General features: G+C 40.0%; 1 long non-coding RNA gene across 2 annotated transcripts in view; it reads right to left on the reverse strand.

Moving 5' to 3' along the window:
- The window catches only part of LOC121493919, a 100,472-nt gene extending 87,782 nt beyond the window's left edge, over nucleotides 1-12,690 (reverse strand). For both annotated transcript variants that reach the window (XR_005988584.1, XR_005988585.1), the window contains exon 1: nucleotides 12,645-12,690. This is a non-coding gene — a long non-coding RNA (uncharacterized LOC121493919). The remainder of the gene's footprint in view (nucleotides 1-12,644) is intronic.
- Nucleotides 12,691-13,239: the final 549 nt, after the last annotated feature.

The raw sequence follows: 13,239 nt of genomic DNA on the forward strand, positions 1-13,239 counted from the left end.
ACCATCCTAATTTCAAATGTTTTGTTCCATAGTCTCCGTAGCATTCACATATTAAAAGCTATGGGTCCCAATCTGAAAATATAGAAAGTACATTTACTATGCCATAAGTGATCTCTACTTACACTCTCCCATCAACATTTTTTTTTTCAGTTTTTTAAATTGAAGTGTAATTGACATATAACGTCATATTAGTTTTAGGTGTACAAGATACTGATTCAACTATTCAACAAATTACTCAGAGCTCACCACAGTAAATGTAGCCACCATCTGTCACCATATAATGTTATTACGATATTATTGACTATATTACCTGTGCTGTACTTTTCATCTCCATGACTTAATTATTTTACAGCTGGACATTTATACCTCTTAATCCCCTTAATCTATTTTACTTGTCCTGCCCCCCCACCTCCCCTCTGGCAACCACCAATTTGTTCTCTGCATTTAAGAGTCTGGTTTTTTGCTTGTTTTGTAATTTTAGATTCTACATATAAGTGAAATCATATTTTACTGTGATCAAGACCACAACTAGAAAACAAACAAAAACAAAAGAGTGGAATAAAAATTATTAACTTTTTCAACTGAAAAATCAATCATGAATTGGATACTGTAATTTGAAAACTAATCGAGATTAATTCTTCAGGATGACCTTATGTAACCTCAAATTAATAGAATCCATTGGCAGGGCATCTGAGTGGCTCAGTTGGTTAAGCATCTGCCTTTGGCTCAGGTCATGATCCCAGAATCCTAGGATGGATCCCCAGCACAGAGGCTGCTTCTCCCTCTGCCCCCCTTGAACTCTCTCTTTCACTTTCTCTCTCTCTCTCAAATAAATAAATAAAATCAAGGAAGGAAGGAAGGAAAGAAAAGAAAGAAAAAGAAAAGAAAGAAAGAAAGAAAGAAAGAAAGAAAGAAAGAAAGAAAGAAAGAAAGAAAGTCCATTGGCTGAGGGACTCTATGGAAAGTAAGAATATTTGGAGGCAGCAATAAAGCAAAGTGTAGGCATCTGAGCCAGAAAAACTGAAAGAAGTAGAAGGGTAGGAGCGAGAGGCAAATGGTGATATCTGGGGAAGACCTTTCTTTCTAGAGTTCCTGCACATTCTCCACTGCTAACGTCCTGGGCAGAATCAAAAGGTAGGGGTACTCATCCCTCTGATTTCTAGTCTGAGCTTTGCTCAACCACAACCTGCCATGTGAGCAAAGCCACAGAGCTCTGGGCTGCTGGGGATCTGCAGAGGGTAGGGGAGTCCGGATGGGTGAGCAGTTTGCCATGATTTCAAGAGCTCTCTCTTCTGGGGTCCAAATCTACAGTAGGGAGAATAGCAGACTCATAATAGAAATGAAGGGCCGGAACATGGAGACATGAGGCATTACAGCCTCATTAGCAAGATTTCCAAAAAACAACTGGATCTCATTAAGAATAACTAAGATTCTGGGCAGCCCCGGTGGCTCATCGGTTTAGTGCCACCTCCGGCCCAGGGCCTGATCCTGGGGACCCAGGATTGAGTCCCACGTGGGGCTCCCTGCATAGAGCCTGTTTTTCCCTCTGCCGCCTGTGTCTCTGCCTCTCTCTCTCTCTCTCTCATGAATGAATAAATAAAATCTTTTTAAAAATTAAAAAAAAAAAGAGTAAGATTTTTCCACTCCTTTGCGTAGGAAGATAGAGAAAGTCTTATGTAAGCTGGGAAAAGGAGGAAGTGACTAGAAGGCTCAAGAGGCCTGGGAAGAAAAAAAAAACAAAAAACAAAAAACAGAAGAGGATGAGATAAAATAAACCACAGGGAAAGAAAGATAGAGACCAAAATATAGAATAAATAAGACATTCATTCAACAAATATTTGTTAAACATCTTCCATTCTTAAATTCCAAATTCTTCATTCAAAGAAGTCGAAATGCTGAAGTACCCCAAGTATGGTCTTCTACTCTTCAAAACAAGTTTTTGATTTCACCAGAGCTTCCCCATTAACATACCCTGTTTCCTATCCATGATTTTCTATTTCCACGTTTTTGCTCATTTTGCCTGAAATGCTTTCACATTTTCCCTTCACTAGTTTAAATGCTAACCATTCTCCAAAGCACCTCTCCCATAAGCCCTGGCCTAATGTCTTCATGCCACTCGTGACATCTATTGCATTCCATACAAACACCTGCTAGTTTTCATTTTGAATTGTCCTGTAACTTCTGATTGGAATAACAAAAAACCCAGAGGAGTTGGTTAATTAGATGGAGATTTTATTTAGAATTAGAATGAGAAACTAATTTTCCTATAGAAATAATGATATTATTAGGATAAATGTTACTGTATTAACAATTGATTGAGGTTCTACCTTATATCTATCACATTCTATAGGTATGTATTATTAGTTCCCAACTTTCAGTTTACAAAAATTTTTTTAAAATATTTTATTTATTTTAATATGTTATTTATTTATTCATGAGAGACACAGAGAGAGAGGCAGAGACATAGGCAGAGGGAGAAGCAGGCTTCCTGGAGGAAGCTCCATGAGGGACTCCATCCCAGGAACCCAGGATCATGACCTGAGCCAAAGGCAGATGCTCAACCACTGAGCCACTCAGGTACCCCTACAAATAATATTTTAGAAGAAAGTATGTTTGTAAATTAAATACTGCTTCTGGGAAGGACAAGTGAAGAAAGAGTTTAAAGATGTATTAGAAATTGAGTAACAATTGCCTTGGAAGAAAATTTCAAGATTGAGATCTTTTAAAATGTGTAATTAAAACACAGAGCATCTGGCCTCCTCACTCTTACATGTAGTAACATTTTGTTGTAAGAATCTCTATCTTCTATTTCTTCTACCTTAATAATGTAAGATCTCATTGAATTTACTTTTGTTGGTTAAATCAGCACAAGGAAGGTTATTCTGTTAAGCAGTAACAGTTAGTAGAAAAATCAGAACTAGTAACATAGGTAGGGGGCTCTTTCATGAAACTTTTCATGATCTATCCTCAGAAGTCACACAGTGGACTGATCAAGTAGGGCCCTTTCTTCAGTTTTCTGAGCTTCCCTTGTGAAACTTGGGACAACATGGAACCCATTCAGCAAAGTTTCTAAAAGTGCCTTGCCACTGCCTGCCAAATCTGCCAGCAGCAGCACTCTTTCACTCCTGCCTTTTGCTTGGAACCATGTTTTCTACTGTTGCCTACAACTGTAATTGAGCCTAGACCTTGCCAAGAACACTCCTTGATTCACAGCGTTTGGCTGGAAGTATTAATAAAACTCCAATGAGTGTGGGCCATACTCTGAGCTTAGAATAAACACTGGATTCACAATAATTGTGTGTTTACTAAGGTTTTCATTAAAATATCACATCCTTTCATAGATTTAGCTTATAAGAGGCCTTTTTTTTTTTTTTTTTGCCCTCAAGACATAGTATGTGTTCTAATGTGAAATAGGCATGACTTCCGATTGTTTAGGTGGAACAACTATGCTCATAATTTAATGGACTTGTTTTATGGAGCAAAACAAAGTATTCCTGATTTGAATTAATGAATACACTGAAGCAGGTCACTGTGGCTTGAGTTCCAGTCTTAAGATCAGAGTGGGCCTTAGCTGCCAGTGGCAAAAGCTGTAGCTTTACACTCCCAGCCTTTGGTAGTTCAATGGTAATCATGAAGGATCAGCAGTTTCATTCTTCATCAGCTAGTTGTAGGTCCCTGTTCTTTCTAATAACACAAGCCACTCTGAGGGATGTTTGCCAAGCCAGGATTTTGGTTAAAGTTAGCCCCTTCTCTATCTAAATATATAACTTTAAGCAAGATTTTTTTTCTTTTTTTCTGAAGATTTATTTATTTTAGAGAGTGTGTGTGCACATGTGCCCATGTGAGTGGTGGGGAGAGGTTGAGGGAGAGAGAGAATCTCAAGCAGACTCCCTGCTGAGCATAGAGCACAACTCAGGGCTCAATACCACAACCCTGAGATCATGACCTAAGCTGAAATGAGAAGTTGCATGCTTAACTGACTGAGCTACCTAGGCACCCTGGTATATAACCTTTCTAAGCCTTGGTTTCCTTACCTGAAAAATGGCCACAATAATTCTATTTTCCTTATAAGACTTCTGTGACCATTTAATTAGACTGTGCATGTGAGATGGTGTGACTAGAATGAGGAAAGGGAGACTGACATGGCAGTGGCTATAGGTTGGCTAATACTACTATTGGCCTGAAGCACAGAGAAAATTAGTCATCTACCTTTTTCCATTTGCTAAGTCACACAGCTTTTAATCTTACCCCCACCCTATATGCCAACAAAGTATGGGTAAAAGGCCCATCATTTATTACAATGTTTGGGCTCACTATTCTATTTCCTCTTGCTTTGAGTAGGCCCGCATAGACCACAGAACACATCCCAAATAAGTATGAACAGAATACTGTCCAAATTGATGACTGTCTTAGCTTAGTTTTCTTCTGGCTTCTTCAATAGCTGCCAGAAGAAGCAAGGAAGGAGAGTGAGAAGAAAAGATAAGAAGGGAGGAAGAAGGCATGGGAGAGGGAAGAAGGCATGGAGGAGGGAAGAGGAGACCTATAAACAGTTCCTTGGCCTGAGGGAGGTTAACAAAACAGATCATACAGAGACTCTTACAGCTGGAAAAATCAGTAGTCACACTTTAGTTCCTTTGTCTTCAAACATGACTATATCTAACCCTAATCCTCAAAACCAATAAGTGACGTGTCTTAGACCTTACAGACCCCTGGAAAGAGTCAAAGCCAGCCATCCCATATTCCCTATTAATTCGAATTTCACTCCAACCTAGCAGTCGAGAAATGCAGTAGCATGCCTTTATTTCAAATTTCCATGAGCCACTGGAAGATGTCTATTGTATGAGAAGAAAGCATAGTGACAAGTAAGAAATCTGGTTTCTTTGGTTTGACAGGAAATATACAGACCATTGGCCAGTGGTCCATGGAAATTTGAAAAAAGATCAAAAGTACCCCCACAGATTGGTGTCTCCATACCTATCAAAAAGGAGGTTGCGATAGAACAATATATTCTCCTTACTAACTCAAATATTTTCTAACCATTCCACAAGCAAAATTGGAGACAAACCTGCAATATTCCCCCATGTTACTCTGTCTGTGGCAGGCTATGAAAACAGCAGCATTGATAGTCTCTGGAATTTTGATGAAAGCAGATGATAAATCTGTGAGTGGCCCTGTGAGTCAAAAGTAGATTTAACTACATGGCAAGAGGAGCCAGTTGTAGTGATCAAGTTTGCAGGAGACCTTGTTTCTAACTCCACCCCATCACAATTCCAACCCTTGTTTTGCTGGCACTTCTGTGGCAGATGCTCTACTGATCCTTCTCCATCTAAATCACTCCTCACCAGCTCCAGAAGACATTGGCTTTGGTCCAAAGGTAAACAACTCTCTGACTCATTTAAACTCTGAAAACATCTGTCTGACAAGACCTCTTTGAAAATGTTGCCAAAATTTCCATATTGCCGTATTTGCCCACCACCATAACCCACTGAACACTCACCCTCAAGATTATTCACAAGTCTCATGAGATCTCAGAAAGAACAGATCTGCTTCATGCCATGTGAAGAATTAAACTAGACTTGTCCTTAAGTAAAAAATACAACTCCCAGAAGACCAACTGGCATTATCTTTTAAAGTTGACCATTTTTCTGCCCTGTGTTCCATTCCTAGATATATCCTCAAGAGAAATACCCATATATATCAGGAAAGAATGTTATGAACATTCTTGAACAGTGTAATACTAAAAAACTGTCAACAGTAGGAGAAATAAATAAATGGTAATGTATCAATGTAATAAAATATTATAGAGAAAATTGACTATAGCTATATTCAACAACATAGAAAAATTTTAGTTTCTTAATGTTGAAGGAATATAGCAAGGTCTAAAAGACTTCATATAGTATGGTACCCTTTATATACAATTTTAAAATAAATAAAACTAAATAATACAGTGTCATAAACCAAAAGAAAAATCAAGTGAGTAAGAAACGCCTCTGGGGATGAGGGAAGAAGACAGAATAAAGAGAAGAAGTTGGGTTGATGTAAGTTGTTGATCATGTTCTGGTCTTCCCGGGGCTGAAATTTTCACAGGAGTTCATGGTATCAATTAATTTTTTTTCAATTAATTTTTAAAAGAGTCATGAAGGGGTGCCTGGGTGATGTCAGTTAAGCGTTTGCCTCTTGATTCCAGCTCAGGTCCTGATCTTGGGGTCATGGGATGGAGCCCTGTGTGGGGCTCCCTGCTCAGTCCAGAGTCTGCATGTTTCTCTCCTGCTGCTCCTCCTCCCACTCTTGCTTTCTCTCTGTCAAATAAATAAATCAATAAAACCTTTCTTAAAAGGCGGGGAGTGGGGTCATGCAGGGGTCCCTAGGTGGCTCAGTCAAACCTCTGATTCTTGATTTTGGCTCAGGTCAAGATCTTAGGTTTGGGGATTGAGCCCCACCTCGGGCTCCATGCTGGGCATGGAACCTGCTTAAAGATTCTCTCTCTTCCTCTCCCCCTGCACCTTCTGGCACCCCTGGCTTGAGTGCGCACACACATGCAATAAAAATATATATATATATATATATGTCATGCATGCACAAATGACGATAACACATAAAATAAATATAGGGACGCCTGGGTGACTCAGTGGTTTAGCGCCTGCCTTCAGCTCAGGGCATGGTCCTGGAGACCCGGGATCGAGTCCCAAGTCGGGCTCCCTGCATGGAGCCTGCTTCTCCTCTGCCTGTGTCTCTGCCTCTCTCTCTCTCTCTCTCTCTCTGTGTCTCTCATGAATAAATAAAAAAAAAAAATCTTTAAAAAAAAAAAAAAAGCAAGTGATAACTCCACAAATATCCACTGCACCTTTGTGTTGAATATAAATCTAACAATAACATCTTTGCAGTAGTAGGACAGGTTAAAAACTACTGTAGGTGGCTTCCCCACTGCTTCTCTCTCTGGCACACTCAGATTTCATTCTTCATAATACAATCAAGCTTCCATTCAAGATAATATTTCACATGGGGGGGGGGTCCCAGTAGTCATGATCTCTTATTCAGCTGCAATTTTGCAAATAGCAATTTTGTCAGCCTCCAACACAGCAAAGTAGAAAATGGGTCACTCTCCATCATTTATTACGTTTATTTTGTTGGTCTTGGGCAATGCCAAAGCAAGTTTAATAGATCTCAATTATTGTTCAATAAACCCCAGTCTTCTTGCTTGTTGTAGCAAATAAAATTAGCTTCTGTATTTGCCTTCTGAGCCACTGTGGCTACCCAAGATTCAAGGAGGTCGGCTTATGGTTGGCCTGGTTGGCAAAACCTAGCAGAGTAAGAGCAGGGTAAGCTAACCCAGCAAGGAGAGAGGAGGTGGCTGTGGAGTTCCTCCTCTGAGAAAGGCTTGCCCAGGACCCAAGTCATCTAGAACTGCTCATCAGAGCCTCCCCTCTGCTCACACCCATTCCAGAAGGTAGTAAATTCATGAACACTCCAATAGGTGAATGGAGGAAATTGGTTATGAAGAAATAGTCCTGTTTTATGAAGCATTTTCAAATCACTCAAGGAAAACCAAAATTATCATTACTAAAATAACTGCCTGATTTAGAACTGTTTAGTCTGTTGTCTGCTGTGTGAAAAATGACCAACTGACCTGACTTTATTTCTTGTACCAGTTTAGTGCCAAAAATAGAAATTCTTGCACTCTTTCCACTTCTACACTGAATATAATTAGTCTCTGCTACATAGAAGCCAACTTTCTGTTCAGAAACCTGAGATCTTCTCTCAGTTAATCCCCATGTGAATAACATGAGCACCATTAGCAATCCATATTACCAGTGGCAATACTTGCTATTTTGGAGCAAAGAAGCCCTGTCAGAAAAGTGAGCTTTCCGGAATCTGTGATTAATAAGAAATGGGCACAAATCCAGGTTTCTTAGTCTTAAGAACATCTTTCTCTGCCTTTATTTCATCTGCAAAACAAGGACATTCTTATGTGCTTACCTGCTCATCAAGATGCTATGAGCATAATGAACTGCTGGAGCTATGAAATTCTTGGACCATAGCCACTACAATGCAATGATAACTGCCTCCTAGAATTCTATTTGCAAACTCAGTTGACACAGTAACCTCAGTGTGAACTACAGGAGTCCTTGTCATTTATGATGTAAGCCACTTCTCTGAGGAAGTCAAATGCAGCAAATCAGACTACATTCTTACCAATCTTCCTGAGATCTCATCTAAGGAATCCACTTATATATATAGTGGCACTCAATCTTGGATTGATACCTTATTATAAATACCCAGATAAGTCTAAAACACCTCTGGCTATTTCCCCTATCCCTCTTCCAGGAGAAGAGGTGAATAACTATACAAATTACTCCTCTGGATTATATGACTTGCCACAAAGAGAAGAAAGAGAGAGAGACAGAAAGACAAAGAGAGACTTCCAACAAGATCCCTCATGACAAATTCTAAACAAGGGACTTAATCAGGACAGGAGTCTCAGAAACTGCTAAATTCAACACTTCCAGGAGAGCTGTCTAACTTTGCATCAGTCTTGTTTAAACCCAATGGTGAGGCCATATCAAGGTTGCAGTGTCCTGGGCACAGAGCGTGATCCAATGGCACCATTATACCTGCATAAGTCTTGACATAGGCTTTGGTGCCTTTGGATAAGATGCATAATCATCCTGGGATCTCTTCACCCTTTCTGGGGATGGGATGAGAAGAGCAGTCCTGCCTATCAGCTCTGTCCTCTCCATCTTAATATTCCTTCTGAGTGCGCACACACATGCAATAAATATATATAGCCAGGGTTCCCTAGAGTCTCTACTTATCCCACAAAACCACCCCTCCTCCCCAGCTCATCCACCAAACAAGAATCTCATCTTTGCTTAACCAAAACCACTGCCCCTGCTCAAAAGAGAAAAGGGCAGAGAGGCATTTTGGTTATCTTAACAGGGGGATATTAGGTTTTACACTGGGGACCATTTTTATTCACTGGGGGCCATTTTAACTTTTTCTGCCATGACATAAATCATTTTTTTCTAGCCAGGAAAAGAATCACTCTAGCTTCCCTTTTGGACATGAGATATTGCTAAGCTGCAGACTCATAAATGGAATTTTGTATTTCCATGGCCTGTTCCAAAGCAGTGCCTGAGAAACAAGCTTCACTCAGGTGTGCTGGGTCATATTTCCCATCCCTAGCTCCTCGAGGGTGCCAAAATCAGCTCCAGATGATACCAGTAAGAGCTATCTTCAGGCTTATCTCCCCTAAAATCTGGAGGTTGAAGAGAAGATTATCTGAGGGTATCTTCTGCCTTCTGCAAGTAAAAGATGGATGGCTTGGAGTTTTGATGATTCACCACCCACCAAGCAGGCTTTCCAAAAGCTCTATAAGCAAGCAACAGTGGAATGTGGCTAGAAAAGAACAAATTAATCAAGGCTAGCAGGAACCTGCTTGAGTAATGGATCAACGAGTTTTCCAGGAATACATCAGACTGGTACAATCAATACAATAGGCAAAACAAAAAACCATTGCAACGCTGATTATATTTTGTGAGACAAGATGTCTGGAGAGTTAACTATTTTTTTTAATCCTTGCTGAATTGACTTGTGATTACCACAGTTTGTATGGCTCCATTTAAACATAAATCAGTTACAGTGGATGCTAGTCACAACTCAGCCTGTGTTCTCAAGCATGCTGAGTGCCTGATGCTATGGTGCAAGTAAACAAAACCCTGAGATCCACTGCTTGTGCTCTGCTCTGAGTGTGGAGATTTTCAGGGTCTCATACTTTTGCTTCATGTCTCCCATAAGCAATCCATATACTCCCTTAAGTCCTAAATGTCATATTAGGATATTAAATTGAATTGCTTCTGAAATTTAAATACCTATTTCTCAACTCTCTGTTAGAATCAAGCTTTTGATGATGGGTAAGATAGCATCAAGTTGGGGCTGCTGGCCTTCAGTGAACAGATGAGATTCTCTCTTGATACATTAACACCCCAGAGTCAGTAGGGCGTTTACTCACCCTGAGAGGGTTGAAGGGCACTTCACCCTAAGTTTTGAAGGCAATGGTATAAAATTTGAAAGGGAATGGCATGTAGCATTTCCTCTGCATACATGAAGATATTAAGAAATATACAGTGAAAGAATCATTTTACAAATATACAGTCTCCCTGTCCAACATAACACAAACAAGGAAAAATGTGGCTTATTTATTTCTGCCCTCTGCAAATCCTTTATTTCCTGTCCTAAAAATACTGAATGGCATACCAGCTATGACCTCACATCTGATGTGTGTGTGTAGTTCAATTGCCTGTTGATGGTACTGAAGATTGAAGCATCCCTAAATCCACTGCAAGGAAAGTCCGTCCATAGCTGCTAATATTAGATTAAATTCTAATTATTTATTCTATATCCCTTTTCACACCATTATTCCAAGACCAGCAGATCAGGGTTTTCCACTGAATACTAATGCTGCCATTCATCAATTTCCTAGAGCTGTGTTTGTGCATCTCTCTGGACAGAGAGACCAATCATGGGACAAAATGGAAATCCACATTCCGCTCAATATCACATTAGCATGTCTCTTCCTATTTCAGTCACAAAGAGTCATTTCCCAGTTGTCCTTCATGAACAGCCCTTTACCACTTATCAATATGGATGAAGCCTAAACTATCCACTTTATGCAAAATAGTGAAAATGAATTGTTCTTTCTTAAAAAAAAAATAATAAAAGCAGGCAAGTAGATCACCTCTGCCCTTTTTCTTTGTAAAAGCAGCTGCTTCTGTAGCTTTACCCTATCTGCTAGACTTGTCAGCCTACCCACATCAGGACCAACAGGAAACTCCCCATGGAATTGAGGAACTGAAGTTTAAAAGCAAGGAGAATGTCTCTATAGAAAGGCAACAAAACAATAAATGACCCAGGAAAAGAAGAGCCTTACTACCATTGTCCTCCTTGGAAAAGTACTGCAACTCAAGTTCAACTGGTAAACCTGATGGAAGAGCAGCCACCTGAGCTAGTGTGGGAGCCAGAGGAAGAAGGCAAGCATGACAACCTAGATGAACTATGGGAGAGAAGGGTAGCTAAGGCACCATAGGATGTGGTTTTGAGTATTTAAAAAATTACCTGCACTCAGAGGTTCACCTTCAGTTTTTAGATGGAGATAATAGGCTATTAATTATTGGCTTTGCTAGCTATAAATGTAAACACTGGGAGATCAGTAAAGTAAAAAAAAAAAAACAACTGAGGAATATTTTATATCTAACTGTGGGTTGAGCTCTCAATGAATTATCACACTTCTTTCAGTTAGAGGTACTCAATGAGGATTAGTTGATAGTGATAGCTAACATTTATTGAGCTCCTATTATATTCCAGATCCTTTTCTAAGGACTTTTAAACATTATTTCTAGTAGTTACCAAACAACTCGATAAGATAGGTAAGTAGAATCTATTTATGATGGTGAATATGATGTGTCAACTAGCCCAGCCATGGGGTGCCCAGATTAAACATTATTTCTAGGTGGGCCTGTGGGTGATGAGATTAGCAATTGAATTGGTGGATTCAGTAAAATGGATGGCCCTCCCCAATGTGGGTAGGCATTGTCTAATCTGCTCGGTGCCCAGAAAAATATGAAAGCAGGGTAAGAAAGAATATGCCCCTTTTCTCCTCCTCCCTCACTGATTAAGTTGGGACATCTCAGCTCTTCCAGTCCTTGGCCTAAAATTTACACCACCAGTTCCCCCTGGTTTTCAGGCCTCTGTAGTCAGACTGAATTACACCACTGGCTCTCCTGGGTCTCCAGCTTGCAGACAGCAAGTTGTGGGACTTGTCAGCTGCCATAAGCTTGTAAATCAATTCCTCATGATAAATCTCCATATATAGGGAGAGAGATCCAGTAAGTTCTGTTTCTCTGGAGAATCCTAATATACTATTATAAAGAAAACTGTGACTCAGAGCAGTTAAGAAACTTGCCCAGAGTTACCAGGCAGGTAAGTGCTAGAGGCAGGATTTGAGCCATTTGGAGCCATTTGTGTGACTCTAATACCCAACCATATTCTTTCCAAGACACCAACAAATATCTACAACAGTAAAGAGTGCTAAGTTTACTGAAATTTCCAGGTGAATAAAAATGAGGAAAACCAAAAGTTAAAATGTGGATAGGTGTAAAGTTTATCCCTTTCAGTAAAATGGAAAGTCAGGCTCAGAATTACCAGCTGTTAAAACATTTATCCTGAAAACAAACAAACAAACAAAAAAAACATTTATCATTGAATATCCTTGCCTTAGCTCTGAAGGCCAAAAAGGTCACCAATACAGAAAATAAGAGTATAGGTAACTGTATCTCTGGAATTTAAAATAGAAGATAGCAGTATAAGCTTCCAAATGTTTTGAGCCCCATCTTGGGACTCAGGAGACCTTATTCTACTCCCAGATTAGTTATGAAGTAACTGCATCCCTAAGCAAGTTGCTTGACTGCCTTGGCCTCAGTTCTTGCCTACAAAACGAAGGCATTTGGTCTACGTGATTTCTAAGTTCCCATCTTGATCTAATGTTAAAATGTCTCAGAACTGATATTAATTCACCTCATGACATTCTGGAGAGGCATGACATTTTCCTGCAGATGACAAGGAAAGATTCAGAAAAAGTAGAGCCTTACCAATACTTTATCATAGGGTCAAGGACTCCCTCTTTCACATATTGCCAGACTCTCCTTCTTCCGCATTGTGCCTTGGGATACTTCATTGACATTGGCTGACGGGGAGCAGAAAAGAACCAGAATCCCTCTCCACCTTTCTCTAATGCTGACTGACATCCCTTACTAGCTACAGTCACGCGGCTTCCTGAAGAAGTTACCATGTCCCTAACTCACCCCATGCTGGCAACTATCCCATTGGCATGACGTGTATTGGTGGATGGAGGGCTATGATTTAGTTCCCATCCATTTGTGTGTATGTGAGTAACAGTAAACTCATCCAGTCATTGGGACCCTAAAAAGGGTCTGTTGTTGAGAGCCAGCACTTCCCCTGCCTGTTTACTGACACCTCAACACAACCCCACAGTCTCCCTTTTGGCCACCTGCCTCACACTCATTCCAGTCAGCTGGGCACAAAATCAAACCACGCTGTTCTTCTGTACAAAGATGTCCTTGAGTGAAAATTCAAAACACAAACTTACCATGTTACATGAGGGCTATTAAACTTTTTAAGCCAGCCTTATGCTAAATCACTTGGCTTTGGCTGTCTCTCTGTACA

This window comes from Vulpes lagopus, chromosome 6 (genome assembly GCF_018345385.1).
Source record: "Vulpes lagopus strain Blue_001 chromosome 6, ASM1834538v1, whole genome shotgun sequence".
Lineage (NCBI taxonomy): Eukaryota > Metazoa > Chordata > Mammalia > Carnivora > Canidae > Vulpes > Vulpes lagopus.